General features: G+C 37.0%; 1 long non-coding RNA gene across 2 annotated transcripts in view; it reads left to right on the forward strand.

Moving 5' to 3' along the window:
- The window catches only part of LOC118532788 (uncharacterized), a 957,805-nt gene that overhangs the window by 441,108 nt on the left and 496,524 nt on the right, over positions 1-20,173 (forward strand). For both annotated transcript variants that reach the window (XR_013446216.1, XR_013446217.1), the window contains exon 3: positions 6,376-6,611. This is a non-coding gene — a long non-coding RNA (uncharacterized LOC118532788). The remainder of the gene's footprint in view (positions 1-6,375; positions 6,612-20,173) is intronic.

Below are 20,173 nucleotides of genomic sequence, written 5' to 3' on the forward strand. Positions count from 1 at the left end.
TGGAAGCTTCCAAATTTTAGTGATTATGAATAAAGCTGCTAGAGATATTTGTTTGCAGGTTTTCATATGGAAATAAATTTTCAACTCCTTTGAATAAATACCAAGAAATAAGATCGCTAGATCCTATGGTAAGAGTCTATTTAGTTTTGTAAGAAACTGCCATGCTATTTTCCAAAACGTCTATATCATTTTGCATTACCACCAGCAATGAATGTGGATGCTCCACATCCTGGCCAGCATTCCGTGTTGTCAGTGTTCTGGATTATAAACATTCTAAAAGGTCTGCAGTGATATTTCATTGTTGCTTCAATCTTCATTAATGATCTATGTTGTTAAGCATCTTTTTATATGCTTATTCCGCATCTGTATATCTTCTTTGGTAAAGCATCTATTCACGTGTTTTTTGCTCTTTTTAGTGGATTGTTTTGTTATTGTTTAGTTTTAAGTGTTCTTTGTATAATTTGTATAAAAGTCCATTATCAGATACATGTTTTACTAATGTTTGCTCCCAGTCCATGGTTTGTCTTTTCTTTCTCTTAACTATGTATTTCACAAAGCAGACTTTTTTTAATATTAAAGAAGTACAACTTCCCAATTTTTTTTCTTTTTATGGATCATGATTTTTTTTTTTAAAGATTTTATTTATTTATTTGACAGAGAGAGAGACAGCAAGAGAGTGAACACAAGCAGGGGGAGTGGGAGAGGGAGAAGCAGGCTTCCCGCCAAGCAGGGAGCCCAATGTGGGGCTCGATCCCAGGACCCTGAGATCATGACCCGAACCGAAGGCAGATGCTTAACAACTGAGCCACCCAGGTGCCCCTATGGATCATGATTTTGATGTTGAATCGAAAAGTCATCACCAAACTCAAGATCACCTCTATTTTCTCATATGTTTTCTTTGAAGTATTATAGTTTTGCATTTTAGGTCTATGATACATTTGGAGTTAATTTTTCTGAAAGGTATAAATTCTGTATGTACATTTTTTTTTGGCATGTGAATGTCCATTTCCTCAAACACTGTTGAAATGACTACCTTTGACCATCCATTGTATTCCCTTTATTTCTTTGTCAAAGATCAGTGGACTGTATTTCTATAGGTTTATTTCTGGGTTCTCTGTTCCTTTGGTCTATTCCTTATTTCACCAGTATCACACTGTCTTGATTATTATAGCTGTATAGTAAGTCTTGAGGTCAATAGTATCAGTTCTGACTTTGTTCTTCTCCTTCAATATTGTGTTAGCTCTTCTGGGTCTCTTGTTTCTCCACATTTAAATATTAGAATCGGTTTGTTGATATCCGCAAAAATTTTGCTGGTAGTTTGACTGGGATTATGTTGAATCTAAAGATTGAGTTGGGAAGAATTGACATTTGAAAATATTGAGCCTTTGATCCATGAACATAGACTATCATCTGTTATCAACATAGAGTTGTAGATAATATTTACTGTTCTTGGGATCAACAGGGATAACCTGTCTCATGTATGGATTCTGTGTTTTGAATTTTTGCAGGTCCCCATTTTGGTCATATTCAAGTCATCTCCAGAGACTCACTTTCCACAGTAGTGAGTGTATTAGCCACAGTACTTTTAATAGCTTCTGCTTTACTTTTCATGTTACTGTTACTATGTCTTGGTCATACATTTTTTTAAATTAATACATAAAAAGAGCTGGTAGAGGAAAAGTAATTGCCCTCTAATAAAGTTATCAAGGAAAGAGTCAAGACTTTGTAAGCTTATGTGTTATCAGCAGCTTGAAACACTGGCATTTTGTGAGTGATTTTTTCCTTTAGTTATGCTACTTGCCATCACAAAAGTCTTGCAGTTTGGGTGTATCTTTGATTCTGGCACCATTCCAAAACCTTGAAATGACTACACAGGACCACCTGAGGTGATGGGTTGGAAAAACCAGAAGAGAGAAAAAAGCAGAACTGAGAAACTATCTCTACCAAGATAATTTTAACTTATTTTTTCTGGTAATCAGTTGTGTTTCTAGGTGTTGTACATAGAAGGAAAAATAATACACTCCTCTCTTGTGCATTGGACCCTGACATGGTCAGTTGACGTTAGCAAGCCTGTGTAATGGACCATCCCGGACTACTACAATGGCTGCCTAAATAGTTTTCAGGGCTGTAGTTTGGAGGGTCTGCATATATGAACCCAATACCATGGTTTTCCTCCCATTGAGGCTAATTTACTACTGATGTTACTAATGTCCAACTGCAAGAAAGAGAGTCCAACCCTGAGCCCCAGTTTGGCACTGTTTATTGAGAAAGACGTTCAGTTTTTGGGTGAAAGTTGACAACACTGGATTCCTTCCACCTGTAACAAAGGCTGTGACTTATTTTGACTGGAAAAGAAACATGTTCTAGATATTGGTTTGCATTTCCCTACTTTATGGCCTCAGTCACCAAAATGATCCAAGAGTTTGCTGTGATTCATCCACCAATATGGAGCCCACATCACACTGAGTCAGATCAAGGGATCCACTTTATAGCAAAGTCAATGTTTCTGTGGGCACTGGGACAACTGAATCCACCGCTGTTGTCACACACTGCGCCACCCAGAGGCAGCCAGCCTGAGAAAGGATAGACTGTCCTGTAGATGGCACAGCTGAGGTTCACAGTTCAGAAATGACATCCTGCAAGGATAGGACCTCATCCTCTGAGATGCAGTATATACCCTAAATCAATGACCACCATGTGGTGTGGGACCCACATTAGGTAAAATGCATAGGTCCGGGAATCAATGAAAGTAGATGTGGGTCTGCAGATGTCACTCCTAGTGAGCAGTTGGGGTAACAGTTTTACTGCCTCTCCACCTCTGGGCTCTTCAGGAAACACAGTAAGAGCCCCTGGTCTTTACATGGCTCCTCAGGCACATTGGACTTTTACACAAAGAGACCAGCAGGCAAAAAGAGGAGTCACTTCCCTGGCAGGGGTAGCTGTCACTGATGATCAGGAGGAGACAGGATGCTTTTATAATACGTGATTGGGGGGAATATGTTTCACATACAGGTGATTTATTTCAGCATCTCTTAATACCCCTTGCCCAGTTTTAAGAGTAACTGGAAAAATGGGGTACCCACGACCTATGAAGAGCATAGTCACTAGGGGATTAGAAGGCTTGTGATGAAGGTCTGTAACAAAGCATGAGTTTCCTCACCCAGACCCCATAGATAGAAGCTGAGTGTGAGGGGACTTGAGAAAGGATGTAGAGAAGGGAATGATATCAGCTATGGCCTTGGGACAAGATACACAAGTGGGAGCTACATTTCATTCCACTGGCTTTTCTAAGCTGCCCTTGGGAAGAGAGAGACACAGCAGATTCTTGCTGCTCCCAGAGATCATAAGGAAAATTAGATGTGAGTGGCTCAAGGGATGGATGATGGTTGGCATTGTAATACATGTCCAGACCCCACTTCAGGAATTAAATGCCTATTCACTGAATGGTAGGGAACACTTCTGGCTGACAGGTCAGACATTAGCTCCCCCTGGGCATTGCTCTCCGAAGACAGTTGTATTGGCAGTCAGTGTCTATTGACTGCCTGTACAGGGGTTCACAGGCTCTCTCCTCTCACCTGATATCACGGTAACTCTGATGGGCCTCCTCAGCTTCAAAGTTCCCTATGTCATACCTGAGCTGTTTTTTAAAGTTGCAATGCACTTCGAACTCCCCTGGTACCCGGTCCTGCAACTTCTTTTTCCTGTACTGGTGTTGACACAGGAGCATACCTTAGTGAACTCCCCGTGTGCGTTCTCTGAGTCTGAATCTACTTCCCAGGGACCCCATCCAGCAATGACAGTGTTTTAAAAATTATCCAAAGAGCAACATCAGCAACATGGCAGGGTAGGCAACTCCAAGCTCTCCTTTCCTTAGAGGAATATCAAAAAATATTGAAAAACAAGCAGAAAACTGTCAGGATCAAATTTGTCAGAACTCTGGAAAAGAGTCAAAGGTTTAGAGGAGACAAGTGAACACTGAATCAGGGAAAATGTGACTTGAAAATGATAGAAGATCTTTGAAATGTTTCTACTTGTTCTTGCCCCATACTTCCCCCAAGGTGGCAGTTAATTCTGGTATATCAGCATTAACTAAGGAACAGAGATAAGGGTATACAAATGGAGGCAAAAGAGCCAACAGAATAAGGGTATTATCATCGCTGTGTCTTCAAGGTCCCTAAATGCAGCTGAGATCTATAAAAACATACTTTTCCCCTCATTCCACAAAATAACAAGCGTGCTGTTTGAAAATGCAATAGAGAAGTGTTGCTGAGTGATTATCCAGTAACATGATGACTTTATTCCTAAAATTTGTATCATACTGCATGTGTCATCAAATATGCTTCAAAAATACGATTTCCAATTGTAAAAATGCATCTTGTCAACTGGATGTACATGAGCTTATGCAATTGTTCAATTCTTATTGATAATTCAAATCATTCTGCTTTTTCTCTGTTGTGAAGGCTAAGACATATCCTCATAGGTGTGTTTGTGTTCATATCACTATGTATTCAAAAATATTGATTTATTTCTTCCTCAAGATTATTTTTTTTATTATGTTTACGCTTAGGAAAGGTTCATCCTACCTCAAGAAAAGTTAAATATTCTGTCATGTTTTTAGAAATAAGTAACTATTGATGCAGAATATTAAGAATCTTCACATTTTTACTATACTGTTGGTTGTATAAAGAACCAATTCTTACTTTATTAAATCATTATTTAACATAGCTCGGTAAAATCTTAAAAATTTCCAAATGTTTAGTTTCAATATATTTTCTTAATATTCTTATCAAGGTTTTATATTCTTCTCTGCTATTAGAAAAGATAATAGAAAAGTAGATACCAATTAAAACAAATTATCACTGGTATATAATGAAGTTATTGATTTTTTATCTTTATTTTTTATTGGGTCATATTATTAAATTATCTAATTCGTTTTAAAATTTTTGTCAATTCGATTCTGTTTTCTAAGTCAATAAGTATCATGCTTAAATTATGATAAACGTGTCTCTAATTTTTTTTTCTGATGTATAAGCTCATTCCCTAGCTAAAAATTCAGAACATTATAAACTATAGTGGTAATAGTCATAATTATTTTCTTCTTTACTTTAATGAGAATTGAACTTTATTTTACATTGAATTTAGCTCTGATGAAGAGAAAAATTAGCAGGTTAAGGAAGAATCTTCCTGTACCTAATATATAACATGTTCTTGAAAATTAAGAATGATGTTGGGCACCCAGGTGGCTAAGTTGGTTAAGCGTCTGACTCTTGGTTTCGGCTCAGGTCATGATCTTGTGGTTGTGGGATTGAGTCCCGCATTGGGCTCTTTGCTCAGTGGGGAATCTGCTTCAGATTCTCTCTCCCTCTCTCTCTCAAATAAATAAATAAAATCTTAAAAAAAAAATAAGAATAATGTCAGAATTTGTGAAATGCCTTTACAGAAACTGTGGAGGCATTTTCTTTGTTATTCATGTGTTTTTGAGATGCATTATAATAGCAATTTCCTAAGTGAAATCATTCTGGAAATAAAACCTGCCTGATGGGATGAACATGAGTTTTAGAGTTAGATATATAAACTCAAGTTACAATAATAGTTGAATGCTTAATCTAAACTTACTTCTTTCATTTAGGCAATGTTATCTAAATATTTTCATATCATGATTTCAAGGCTTATTAAAATCAGTTACCTTTAAAGTTTCCCTCTGACTTGAAGGGGGTTACATATTATGGGAATTATCCATTTAGCATGCAAGAAAAGGTGTCTGAAACCATATGGGTGGGTATGAAAAGCTTGGGGAGAGAATTTAAAATAGGAAGAGGAGAAGGAGGAATTGTGACATTTGGGAATGGAGGACGGTAGGCCTACAGAAAAGAAAAGAATGGTCATTTAAAAAGAACAGAAATAAGTATACTGGGCAGTGACAAGGAAGGCGCCAGCATTCCTTGGGGAGGGCTCACGAGTGGGGGCTAATGAGCAGTGCATTTTGGGAATATGTCCGGGTGGTCCAGGAATGGGAAATGACCCAGGGGCATGAGTACTCATCTGCAGTGATGTTCTTTATAATACAAATGAAACCATCCCTCTACTGCACTGATACTAAAAATGATGTTGCAGCAAAATATTCAGTAAGAGAAAAAGAAGTTCTCCCTAAAATTTTATGTGAACAAGAGGAAATCACATAACTGTAATCAGTACTGTGAAGGGCTTGTGTTTGTGTCATTTTGCATATCTGCCTATTCTACTCTACTATTCTATTCTTTCTATTCTATTCTATTCTATTCTAATCTATTCTATTCTGTTCTGTTCTATTTTAGTTTTTTGCTTATCTGCCTATTTTAAAGATTCTACAGTGATCATGTTTAACTTGAATCACAGGAAAACGCAATAAGAGTTCTTCAAGAAGTGCCCTGTGGATCTGGCTACACAGAGGTCTTCAGGGATCCTAGCAAAGCTGTCTCTGTGGAGTGGTGGTGCCCACAGGCAGGTGGCAGCCAGCCGAGGAGTGAAGGTACAGTGTGAAAAAGCAAACAATAGGTATGCACTGCTGTGTTGGGATTCTGCTCATGAAGGAGAGGACACAGACTGACTAGTGACCAGAGGGACATGCAATGGTGAGTAAGGATTTGATTGTTTAAATGAAAGTTTCTTCATGGTGAATAATACAATGAAAAGTGTCCAGGTGAGAGACAAACAAACATACCAGTGAAAAAGGGTAAAGAATACCATTTTCCTGATAACATGAGAGTAGATAGACTCCAACACATGGGTGAAAATTCCTTTGTCCCAAAGGAGGAATTAGCCCCTCTTGTCCCAAGAGGACAAGAGGCAGATAGATGTAGGGAACAGAATGAAGAAGATGATGTTCTTTGTGACAGATTATCCTCTCTTTCAAGTGAGAGGCTGGGGTCATCTTCTGAGGCTGAGTGAAGACCATGTAGTCAGCAGTGTTAGGAGAGGAAAAACCTTTTGGAATAGGTCCTGTGAGGAACAGGAGAGTGAGTTGACCTGAGAAATATAGTGGAAGTGCATTGTTCCAGTGCTGAGGGATCTGTGGCTGATGATCGAGAATTTATAAAGGAAGCAGTCTGCTTCATGGGTCCGTCTTTTCTGGCAGTGACCTACCCCTGGGGTCCAGGGAAGCACATTATCAGAAAGTGGATTGTTGGGTTCGGCTGCCAGATTGTAAAATAAGATCAGTAATTACATCTCCTGGGGCTTCTTTGGAAATTAAATGAGATAATGCTAACTGAATGCTTAGATCACTGCCTGCCACCTCGAAACTATGTGAGTTAATCATTCAGTAATGAATTGTATTCCTGAGCTGGTGTTCTCACAAGTGAATGTGCACACACACACACACACACACCCCTAAAATAAATATTTATACATCAATAAATTAGGAATACTTATATATATACATTTTACTAAGTAGGATTTCAGTGATACTTTAAATTTAGTATCCAAATGCTTCTATTGCATTGCTTCATATCCCTATTTCCCTCATTATAAAATTCATTTATTCTTATTTGTGCATATTTTCATTTTATCTCCCTTCTCTTAGTTCTAGAACTAAGTTGTTTCATTCGTTCTTTCCAGTAGTTTTAATTATTAATCAAGTGATAGTTTTGTCCTGTTTTCTAATTCATTTCTTTGTATTTTAATCTTGTTTTCTTCATCCCGTTTTGTTTGTTTCAACTTAAGTTCTTGTAATGAATCCTTATGAATGAGTCTTTATTACTAATATGTTTCATTGGATGATTGGTGTGATCTCTGAGTTATCTCTTTGATAATATCGGCTGAGTCTAGATACCCAGTTTTAATGAAGGTTTTTATCTATATTACTCATTTAATTGACCTATAGATTTCATTCATGGCAGCATTATTTTAAAAGGTGATATGCATATGTGTTCTGATTAGCAGCTCATTGTAATAAATAAAGACAAACACAAATCAGAACAATGCAGGTATCATGACTTCACCCAAAGATAATTCCTACTGATATTTTTGGATATGTCTTTGGAGACTTTGGGAAAAACACAGATTGATGGAGCCGGAAGCCAGATGGTACAGAGTTGATCAGTGAGTTTGCAGTTCTATTTCTGTGTTTATATTTTTGTGTGTATCTAAACAGACATTTAATGGAAATTGCACAATATATATCAGGAAACCTATACTTAATTTTTGCTCTAGAAGTTTGTAATGTTGGTTTTTTACTTAAACTTTAAATCTGATATTTACTTAACAGTTTTTTTTTCCACCATGTTTCTGCAGGTGGGCATTTCCACCTTCTGGTTGTAAATTAATATTTACTTAACACTCATTCAGATGGGTTGGTTGTACTGGACCTCCTCCTCTCTCTCACTGATCAATGATTTTGTGATCAAGTAGTTCTTGTTCTCTATTATCACCTTGAATTTGACACATTAGGAAACAAAATGAGAAGAAATCAATTAGCATGAAAGAACATGATTTCCTTTGCTTTTTTTTTTTTTTTTTTCTCGGTAATTGCTTTCAGAGGCTATGCTTGTAAATGTTGGCTGTCGCTATGTCTTGTACATCAAATGCTAAACTATATTATAATTTTGCAACTCTTTTTTTTTTTTATTAACATATTTCAGTGTTACCTTTCAACACCTCTTCTTTACTTTCTCGAACTCACCATCTGTCAGAATCCCAGGCAGGGGGCCCGAGTGTTGTGAGAACATTAGTCTATGTAGCATTCCATTTGTGGGTGTGTTAATGAAATGTGGGCAGTTCAAGTTGGAAAGAGACTGTTTCCCTTCCTAAAGTTTATATTCCCTTTAACAATATTGAAACAAAATGTCAGAATATCTTCTGAGAGATATTTATCATTATTTTTCTTTTAATTTTCTTTATTTTGTAAGAGAGGGAAAATTTTTCTCTCTTCTTTAGGGTTCTTGGCTGGGGTTATTAACATGTATACTTCATGTGTACATGGGGAATGCTCAGGGAAAAATGAGTAACTCCCTAAGGTGGCTTAGAATTCAGGCATAAATACCATCATCATATGGAAGGGGGAAGGGATGTTGGCTTTCAGGGGAGAGGAAATGGTTTTCAGGAAAGTTGAATAGGACCTTGTAAGAATAGTTGGGAGGTGTGATAGTTTGTGAGAAAGTATATGTGCGTGTGATGTTGACTTTTCTTTTTTTTTTTAAGATTTATTTACTTATTTGTCAGAGAGAGAGAGAGAGCACAAGCAGTGGGAGAAGCAGGCTCCCTGCAGAGCAAGGAGCCTGATGAGGGACTCGATCCCAGGACCCTGGGATCATGACCTGAGCTGAAGGCAGGCACTTAACTGACCGAGCCACCTAGGCGTCCCTCCCCCCTCTTCTTTTTTTTTTTTTTAAAGATTTTATTTTGTGATGTTGACTTCTGACTTCTAGGCTTCTCTCCTGTGACAAGAGTCATTCCTTCCTGGTTGATGACTTCTTGGAGGGGATTTATGACAACTGAGTTCTTTTTGGATGATCTGTCTTTAGACAGATAAGAGTGTTCAGAGAAAGATTCTCTCTGCATTGGTGTTTTTCAAGTGCCTAAGGCTTAAAATAATCAGTGTACCAAAGTTGTATATTTTGGGGCAGTATGTCCTGAATTCCTACAGTCTTATTTTGGAGTGGCATGTTCTGCGACCCCTCAATTTCTGAGTTCCAAGCCTGTTGAGTTGGGGTGGGGAATAGTGTGGAATGTGGAATTTTAGTCCAAGAAAATTGTTTTACAATACAAAATTTAATTGTGGAAGACCTGTTTATTTATTGCTTTAAAACAAAGCAGAGTATTTTGTGGTAATAAATTTAACTTCCTGTGGACATAAAACCAGATGTTTAAAAGCAAAGCAAATATCTTCTCCCATTCTGTAGGTTGCCTTTTAGTTTTATTGATTGTTTCCTTTGCTGTGCAGAAGTTTTTATTTTGTTGAAGCCCCAGTAGTTTATTTTTGCTTTTGTTTCCCTTGCCTCAGGAGACATATCTAGAAAGATGTTGCTATGGCTAATGCTAAAGAAGTTACTGCCTCTGTCCTCCTCTAGGGTTTTTATGGTTTCAGGTCTCATATTTAGGTCTCATCCATTGGGAATTTATTTTTGTGTATGGTGTAAGAAAGTGGTCCAGTTTCAACCTTTTGCATGTTTCTGTCCAGTTTTCCCAGTACGATTTGTTGAAGAGAACATATTTTCCCATTGTATATTCTTTTCTGCTTTGTCAAAGTTAATTGACCATATAGTTGTGGGTCCATTTCTGGGTTTTGTATTCTGTTCCATTGATGTATGTGTCTATTTTTTATGCCAGTATCATACTATCTTGATAATTATAGCTTTGTAGTAGAGCTCAAAGTTTGGAATTGTGATGCCTCCAGCTTTGGTTTTCTTTTTCAAGATTGTTTTGGCAATTCAGGGTCTTTGTGATGCCATACACATTTTAGGATTGTTTGTTCTCTTTCTGTGAAAAATGCTATTGGTATTTTTCTTATTTAAATTCAATTAATTAACATATATTGTATTATTGGTTTCAGAGGTACAGGCCTGTGATTCATCAGTCTTATATAATACCCAGTGTTCATTACATCACATGCCCTCCTTAATTGTATTTTGATAGAGATTGCATTAAATGTGTGTATTACTTTGGGTGGAATAGGCATTTTAATAATATTTGTTCTTCCAATCCATGAGCTAATATTACACTGTATGTTAAGTAACTGGAATTTAAGTAAAAACTTTAAGAAAAAATAAAAGCAAAGCAAAAATTTTTTTACAAGTGCTGGTAAGTTGTCTAATTAAAACTAATAAAAATAAGACATTCTACAGTTAACAAATAATGTGCACTTAGTTTTTATTTATTTTTTTTAGATTTTATTTATTTGTCAGAGAAAGAGCACACAAACGGAGAGCGGCAGGCAGAGGGAGAAGCAGGCTCCTCGCTGAGCAGGGAGCCCGATGTAGGACTTGATCCCAGGACCTGAGCTGAAGGCAGACGCTTAACCAACTGAGCCACCCAGGCATCCCTGTACTTCATTTTTAAAATTCCACGCAACTGGAATTTTCACCTTCATGTGGACTGAATGACATTTCTCTGCTACACTAACTATTTATTAACTTTGTATTTCTGGCAAGTCTGTTCTACTCAGGGCCCCTTATGATGGGGAGCAGGTAGGGATGGTGTTGATGACTTTGCTGTGTAACTACTTGTCCTATTTATAATGCAGGCTCTACTAAATTATACCTGGTCTGAGCTACATGAGATATTTAAAATTCCCTAAAAAAGAAAAAAAACAAAAAACCTGCTAGCCAATGCTAGCATTGTTCCATGTCAGAAAAGGAAATGAGCCACTTCAAATAAAAATGGTGGCCACAGCAAGCAGGTGAAACGAGGTGCTACCACCCACAAGATCAGCATATCAGAGAAGCCAAGTTCAGAACGTCTTCAGGATAGCTTTGACACATTGTGCTTGCAGGAACCGGAAAGGGAGAACAGATTCTGCAAGAGAGAAAATACCCCAACATTATCCCCTCCAGACTGAAATCCATCACAGCTCAGGAAGTAGCACAGTAATTCGATTCACATTTTATGAGATTAGGTGATTCAAACTTTTTATATCTCAGTGAAACCTTAGAAGTGTATCATATCTAAAAAGATTTTTAAAAATTATGTCACACCATAATGAAGTGCTTAAAACAGTACTTATGAAACACTGAGAACATGGCCCTCGTCAAAGATAATTAGGCCACAGTGAACATTTCAAGGTTCCAGTGAAGCAGTAGTGAGGAGATAATTCCTAATTATGAAAGGTCTATCATAAAGGTAAAGCACAGTGTTACTATTGTAAAGGTGTGGTGAGAAGTGCCTTGGTAAGTACTTTTCTGCCATTTTTGATCAGTATACAAGGCATGGAGTAATCTCAGAATACCCCAAATGCAGATAGATTTTTTCTTTTTTTAATTAAATTTTTTATTTTAATTGTGGTATGGCTAACATACAGTATTTTATTAGTTTCAGGTGTACAATATAGTGATCTGACAATTCTGTATAACACCCAGCGTTATCACGACAGGTGCACTCCTTCATCCCCATCACCTGTTTCCCTCATCACCCTACCTACCTCCCCTCCCCTCTGGTAACTGTCTCTTTGTTTTCTAGAGTTAAGAGTCTGTTTCTTGGTCTCTCTCTCTCTCTCTCTTTCTCTTCTCTCCTCTCTCTCTTTCCTCTGCTTGTTTTGTTTCTTAAATTCTACATAAAAGTGAAATCATATAGTATTTGTCTTTCTCTGATTTATTTTGCTAGCATTATACTCTAGATTCATTCATGTCCTTGCAAATGGCAAGATTTCATTTTTATGGCTGAATAATATTCCATTGTGTATATATACCTCATTTTCTTTATCCATTCATTAATCAGTGGACACTGGGGCTGCTTCCATATCTTGGCTATTGTAAATAATGTTGTTATAAACATAGGTGTGCATGTATCCCTTTGAATAACTGTTTTGTACTTTTTAGGTAAATATCCAGTAGGGTGTTTGCTGGATAGGGTAGGGTAGTTCTATTTTTAACTTTTTGAGGAACCTCCATATTGTTTTCCATAGTGAATGCATCAGTTTGTATTCCCACCAACAGTGTAAAAGCATTTCTCTTTCTCTACACCCTCACCAATACTTGTCTCTTATGTAGTTAATATTAGCCATTCTGACAGGTGTGAGGTTGCATCTCATTGTAGTTTTGATTTTCATTCCCCTGATGATGAGTGATGTTGAACATCTTTCTGTGTGTTTATTGGCCATCTGTTAGATTTTTTTTCTAAAGTGCTATGGTCTAAATGTCTGTGTCCCCCCAAAATTCATATGTTGAAATCCTAATTCTCAAAGATGGTGATCAGGAGGTGGGGCCTTTGTGAAGTGTTTAAGTCATTAAAGCAGAACCCTCAGGAATTGGACTGGGCCCTTATCGAAAGGACCCCAGAGAGTTCTCTAGCTGTTTCCACCATGTGAGGACACAGTGAGAAGGCACCAGCCATTAACTGGGAAGAGGGCCTTTAGGAGAACATACCGATCCTGGTGCTTTGCTCTCAGACTTCCAGTCTCCAGACTATAAACAATAAATTTCTATTGCTTATAAGATACCAGGACTTTGGTATTTTATTATAGCTGCCTGAATGGACAAAGAGAGAACATCGATACTGAGAAGTGGGGCGCTGGTGTAACACATACCTGGAAATGTGGAAGTGGCTTAGGAAGCGGATGATAGGTAGAAGCTGGTTTGGAGGAACATGCTGGGAAAAACCCGCACTGCTGTGAATGGACCGTTATCAGCAATTCTCATGGCCGCTCAGGAAAGAAGGAGTGCTGTAGAGAGGGCCTCGGTCTTCCTAGGGATTACCTAAGCAGTCATGAACAGAATGTTGTAAAAATTTGGACAGTAGACATCATTCTGATGAGGTCTCAGATGGAAATGAGGAGTGAGTTACTGGGAACTGGAGGAAAGGTGACTTTGCCATAAAGTGCCAGAGGGCTTGGCTGAATTGTGTTCATGCGCTAGGATTTTGTAGAACTTGTGAGTGATGATATTGGATATTTGGCTGATGAGGTTTCCAATGAAAAGTGTTAAAGGAGCAGTCTTGCTCCTCTTGAATGCCTGCAATAAAATGTGAGAAGAGAGTAATGACTCAAAGATAGAATGGTTCACAAAAGAGAAGCAGAAATTTAAAATTTGGAAAATTCTTAGCCTCTTCATATTGAAAGAAATAAGGAAATATATCCAGAAGAGAACAAGGGTGTGTGGCCAGACAACTGTTTGAGGAGATGAGTCAGCTGTCCAAACAAAAGCCAGGCCAGTCATTAAAGTAGACTGGCCAACACCATTTACTAGTTACGTTTTGGATATTCTCTGGGCTGTCACATCACAGTCTTGGGGTAGAGGAAGAAATGGCTAAAATTAGAAATCCTGACAATTTTGAATGTTGGTGGGGATGTGGAGGTTTTAGACCTATAAGTATGTTTGGGTGAGAATGTAAAATGGTCCAATTAATGATCTCAGTAAGTTGATTGAGAGTTTCTCTAAGCGTTAAGCTTATACCTACTCTGTGACTTAGCCATTCCGTTCATAAATATTTAGCTAAGAAAAATTTAATCATATTTTTACCAAAAAAATTGTATAGAAGTATTCATAGCAGTTTTTTATTTTATTATGTTAATCACCATACATTACATCATTAGTTTTTAGTGTAGTGTTCCATGATTCATTGTGCATAACACCCAGTGCTCCATTTAATACATGCCCTCTTTAATACCCATCACCAGGCTAACCCATCCCCCCTTCCCCTCTAAAACCCTCAGTTTGTTTCTCAGAGTCCATAGTCTCTCATGATTCGTCTGCCCCTCCGATTCCCCCCCTTCATTTTAACCTTCCTGCTATCTTCTTTTTTTTTTTTTTTTTTAACATATAATGTATTATTTGTTTCAGAGGTACAGGTCTGTGATTCAACAGTCTTACACAATTCACAGCACTCACCATAGCACATACCCTCCCCAATGTCTATCACCCAGCCACCCCATCCCTCCCACCCCCCACCACTCCAGCAACCCTCAGTTTGTTTCCTGAGATTAAGAATTCCTCATATCAGTGAGGTCATATGATACATGTCTTTCTCTGATTGACTTATTTTGCTCAGCATAATACCCTCCAGCTCCATCCACGTCATTGCAAATGCCAAGATTTCATTCCTTTTGATGGCTGCAGCTAAGAAAATATTAATCATATTTTTAGCAAAAAAAATGTATAGAAGTGTTCATAGCAGTTTTATTCACAAGAGTGAAAAACTAGAAACAGGAACAAAAACTTAAATTTGCATCAACTGGTAAGTGGATAAACAAAATGGGAAATACTACTTAGCAATAAAATGAAATAAATTACTTTCATGTGCAGTGACTTGGATAAATTTTATTCATTTGTTTAGTGAAAGAAACCAAATCATACCTACTATATGATTCTGTTTTTATATAAAATTCTAGAAAGTCAAATCTAATTTATTGTGCCACAAAGCAGATCAGTGGCTCCCTGTGATTGGGGTTGGAAAGATGGGTTGCAATGCATCACTAGGAAACTTCGGAGGGCAGGATAGAAATTCTGTATCTCAGTGGCAGTTTCATAGCTATATAATATTTGGATTGTATACTTTAAGTTGAAGCATTTTCTAGTATGCAATTATACCTCAAAAATATAGTTAGCTAAATGAATGTTTTTATTTATGCCATGGATATATGTTTTCACATGATGGATCATTTTCTTATTTTATTTTAACTTAATTTAATTTTAATTTCAGTTGATGGATCATTTTCTTACCTTAAATTTCCTATACTTGCATTTAAAGGAAAATATTCTGGAACAAATAAATGAGCACTTGGATGGAATTCCTGCATTTTACTTTCCCATTTTGTATTGCCAGTAAAATCAACAAGGTATTATAAGATCTAATCATTTTTTATTACAATCTTAAATCATAATACTAGTTTAATTTTTTAATGTGTCCAGCAATAATTTCTGACATAGGTAAATAGAGTAGCTTCCTATTGAATAGTCATCAGAAAATAGAATGTTTTTTCTTTCAGCTTCAAAAGTTCTACATCATATTGTGTAGGAATATGGAATTTGGCTCATGCTGTTGGGTTATATGCTTTAAGCTCAATATAAAAATTTGCCTTGTGTGTATAGTGTGTATTTCCCTTCTTGAACTTTCCTTCCTCTCTTCCTTCCTTCTTCCTTCCTTCCTTCCTTCCTTCCTTCCTTCCTTCCTTTCTTTCTTTCTTTCTCTCTCTCTTTCTTTCTTTTCTCTCTCTCTTTCTTTCTTTTCTTTCTTTCTTTCTTTCTTTCTTTTTCTTTCTTTCTTTCTTCTTTCTTTTTTTCTTTCTCTCTCTCTCTCTTTCTCTCTTTCTTTCTGTTTGTTTGTGGTTCTTTCCCCCATTGTATTACTATAATTGATATCTTTTTTTTTTTTAAAGATTTTATTTATCTATTTGACAGAGACAGAGATAGCGAGAGCAGGAACACAAGCAGGGGGAGTGGGAGAGGGAGAAGCAGGCTTCTCGCTGAGCAGGGAGCCCTATGCGGGGCTCGATCCCAGGACCCCGGGATCATGACCTGAGCGGAAGGAAGACACTTAATGACTGAGCCACCCAGGCGCCCTATAATTGATGTCTTTAAACTATAGCCTAAGTCAGTGACACAGATGTAAAAAATAAAGCTGAAAATACAGAATAAGTTTATTTATTCTTTGTTTTAATCAAAAGAAGTCATAATTTTGTTTGATAGAATCTTAGCTACTATAAATAACATATTTGGCTGGTAGTAACCATTTATATGCTTTTCCTCAGAGTGAATCTTTGGACCTCTTGTAATAGTCAAGTTACATTTACAGTCACCTTACTGCAGATAAATTAAAGTTCTTCATTAGATATATTTTTAGAAACTATTAAGGAAGGGACTTTGTGTCTCTTAAAACATTACAATCTCAGAGGTTTTGTTTGTTTATTCCTTTGAGATGATGGAGTAACAGTGGGAATGTGCCCTCTGTAGACACCTGGGTCCTTCCCAGCGAGGCCAGATACGCCAGAGGGGCAGAGCAAAGGGAGACACGTGTCCAGGCTTTCCTGGCAGAGGCCATGGCATGAAGAGTCCCTGTCAACATGATACCTCTCTAAGCAACGCTGGACCCTGGTCAGCATTCTTGCCCCAGGTGCTGGAGTGATTTCTGTGGAACTCTAAACAAGTTACAGATAAAGCCTGGTGACTTCAAATAACCCAGGAAAAGGTACCTGAGCAGGGCCAAGAGCAGAGTCAGAATATCTCGGACTTCCTTTCCTTAGTGGCACCTTACAACCACAATATCTATATCTTTAATTTTGGTAAACACTCATGCACAATTTACCATCGTCAACATTCATTTTTTTAGAGATTTTATTTATTTATTTATTTATTTATTTATTTATTTATTTATTTATTTATTAGAGGGAGCAAGCGAAAGAGAGAGAACACAAGCAGCGGGGAGGGGATAGAGGGAGAAGCAGACTTCCTGCTGAGCAGGGAGCCCGACTCGGGACTCAATCCCAGGACTCTGGGATCTTGACCTGAAGTGAAGGCAGATGCTTAACCCACTGAGCCACCCACCATCGTAAATATTCTTGGGTATACAGTTCAGTTGTGTTAGATACAGTTATATTGTTCACAATAGATTTCTAGAAGGTTTTCATCTTGCAAAACTGAAACTCTATACCCATTGAGAAAAACTCCCCATTTCCCCCACCTCCAGGCCCTGGTGACCACCATTCTACATTCTGTCTCTATGACGTTACTTTTTTTTCTGTTTTTATTTTAATTACAGCTAATTAACATACAGTGTAATATTAGTTTTAGGTGATTCAGCACTTCCACACATCACCCAGTTTTCATCATGACAGGTGCACTCCTTCATCCCTATCACCTGTTTCCCCATCCCCAACTCATCTCCCCTCTGGTAACCAGCAGTTCATTCTCTATAGTTAAGAGTCTGTTCCTAGATTTGTCTCTCTCTCTCTTTTCTGTTTGCTCATTTGTTTTATTTCTTAAATTCCATATATGAGTGAAATCATATGGTATTAGTCTTTCTCTGACCAACTTATTTCACTTAGCATTATACTCTCTAGCTCCATCCATGTTGTTGCAAATGGCAAGATTTCATTTTTCTTTATGGCTGAATAATATTTTTACATATACCACATCTTCTTTATCCATTCATCAATTGATGGATACTTGGGCTGCTTCCATAATCTGACTATTGTAAATAATGCTGCTATAAACTTTGGGGTGCATGTATCCCTTTGAATTCATGTTTTGGTAGTTTTTGAGTAAATACCCATTTGTGCAATTACTGGATCATAGGGTAGTTCTATTTTCAACTTTGTGAGGAAACTCTGTTGTGTTTTCTACAGTGGCTGTGCCAATTTGCATTCCCACCAACAGTGCACAAGTTTTCCCCTTTCTCCACATCATCTCCAAAACCTGTTGTTTCTGGTCTTGTTGAATTAGCCATTCTGACAGGTGTGAGGTGATACCTCATTGTAGTTTTGATTTACATTTCCCTGATGATGAGTGATGTTGAACACCTTTTCATGTGTCTTTTGGTCATCTGTAGGTCTTCTTTGGAGAAATGTCTGTTCATGTCTTCTGCCTATTTTTCAATTGGATTATTTGTTTTTGGGGTCTTGAACTGTAGAAGTTCTTTATATATTTTGGATACTAACCCTTTATCAGATATATTGTTTTAAAATATTCTTCTCCCATTCAGTAGGTTGCCTTTTAGTTTTGTTGAGTGTTTACTTCAGTGTGCAGAAGCTTTTTATTTTGACATAGTCCTGATAGTTTATTTTTGCTTTTATTTGCCTTGCCTCAGGAGGCTTACCTAGAAAAAAGTTGCTATAGTCGATGTCAAAGAGGTTACTGCCTGTATTCTCTTCTAGGATTTTTTAGTTTCAGATCCCACACTCAAGTCTTTAATCCATTTTGAGTTCACTTTTGTGTTTGGTGAAAGAAAGTGGTCTGGTTTCATTCTTCTGCATGTGGCTGTCCAATTTTCCCAACACCATTTGTTGAAGAGACTCTTTTTCCCATTGGATATTCTTTTTTGCTTTGTCAAAGATTAGTTGACCATATAATTGTGGGTTTACTTCTGGGTTTTCTATTCTGTTCTATTGATCTATGTGTCTATTTTTGTGTCAGTACCATACTATTTTGGCTACTACAGCTTTTTAATAGAACTTGAAGTCTGGAATTGTGATGCCTTCAGCTTTGCTTTTTTTTTTTTTTTTCAAGGTTGCTTTTGGCTATTCAGGGTCTTTTTTTAGGATTGTTTGTTCTATTTCTGTGGAAAATGCTGTTGGAAATTTGATAGGGATTGCATTAAATGTACAGATTGCTTTAGGTAGTACAGACATTTTAACAATATTTGTTCTTCCAATCCATGAGCATGGAATGCCTTTCCATTTCTTTGTGTCATCCTCAACTTCTTTCATCAGTGCTTTATGGTTTTCAGAGTACAGGTCTTTTATGTCTTTGGTTAGATTTATTCTTAGTTATTGTATTATTTTTGGAGAATGATAAATTTGATTGTGTTCTTAATTTCTCTTTCTGTTGCTTCATTGTTGTTGTATAGAAATACAACAGATTTTTGTATGTTGATTTTGTTTCCTGTGACTTTACTGAATTCATTTGTCAGTTTTAGTAGTTTTTGGTGGAATTTTTCATGTTTTCTATATATAGTATATAGAGTATAGTATAGTCATTTGTGAATAATGAAAGTTTTACTTCTTCCTTGCTGATTTGGATGCCTTTTATTTCTTTTGTTTTCTGATTGCTGTAGCTAGGAATTCTGGTATTATGTTGAATAAAAGTGGTGAGAGTGGACATCCCTGTCTTGTTCCTGACCTTAGGGGAAAAAAAAAAAAACTCTCAGTTTTTCCCATTGAAGATGATGTTAGGTGTGGGTTTTTCATATAGGGCCTTAATTATGTTGAGGTATGTTCCCTCTAAACCTACTTTGTTGAGGGTTTTATCATGAATGGATGTTGTACTTTGTCAGATGATTTTCCTGCATCTATTGAAATGATCATATAGTTCTTATTCTTTCTCTTATTGATGTGTTGTTTCATGTTGATTGATTTGCAAATATTGAACCATCCTTTCAACCCAGAAATAAATCCCAGTTGATTGCAATGAATGATTTTTTTAATGCATTGTTGGATTGGGTTTGCTAGTATTTTGTTGAGGATTTTTGCATCTATGTTCATCAGAGATATTAATCTGTAGTTCCCTTTTTTGCGCTGTCTTTATCTGATTTTGGCATCAGGGCAATGCTGGGTAATGCTCATAGAATGAATGTGGAAGTTTTCCTTCCTTTCTATCCTTCAGAATAATTGGAGAAGAATAGGTATTAGCCCTTCTTGTTTGGTAGAATTCACCTGTGAAGCCATCTGACCCTGGGCTTTTGTTTGTTTGTTGGGAGTTTTCTGGTTACTGATTCAATTTATTTGCTGGTTATCAGTCTAAGTTTTCTATTTCTTCCAGTTTCAGTTTTGATAGTTTGTATGCTTCTAGGAATTTATCCATTTCTTCCAGGTTGTACAATTTGTTGGCATATA

The sequence above is a fragment of the Halichoerus grypus genome, chromosome 3 (genome assembly GCF_964656455.1).
Source record: "Halichoerus grypus chromosome 3, mHalGry1.hap1.1, whole genome shotgun sequence".
Taxonomy (NCBI): domain Eukaryota; kingdom Metazoa; phylum Chordata; class Mammalia; order Carnivora; family Phocidae; genus Halichoerus; species Halichoerus grypus.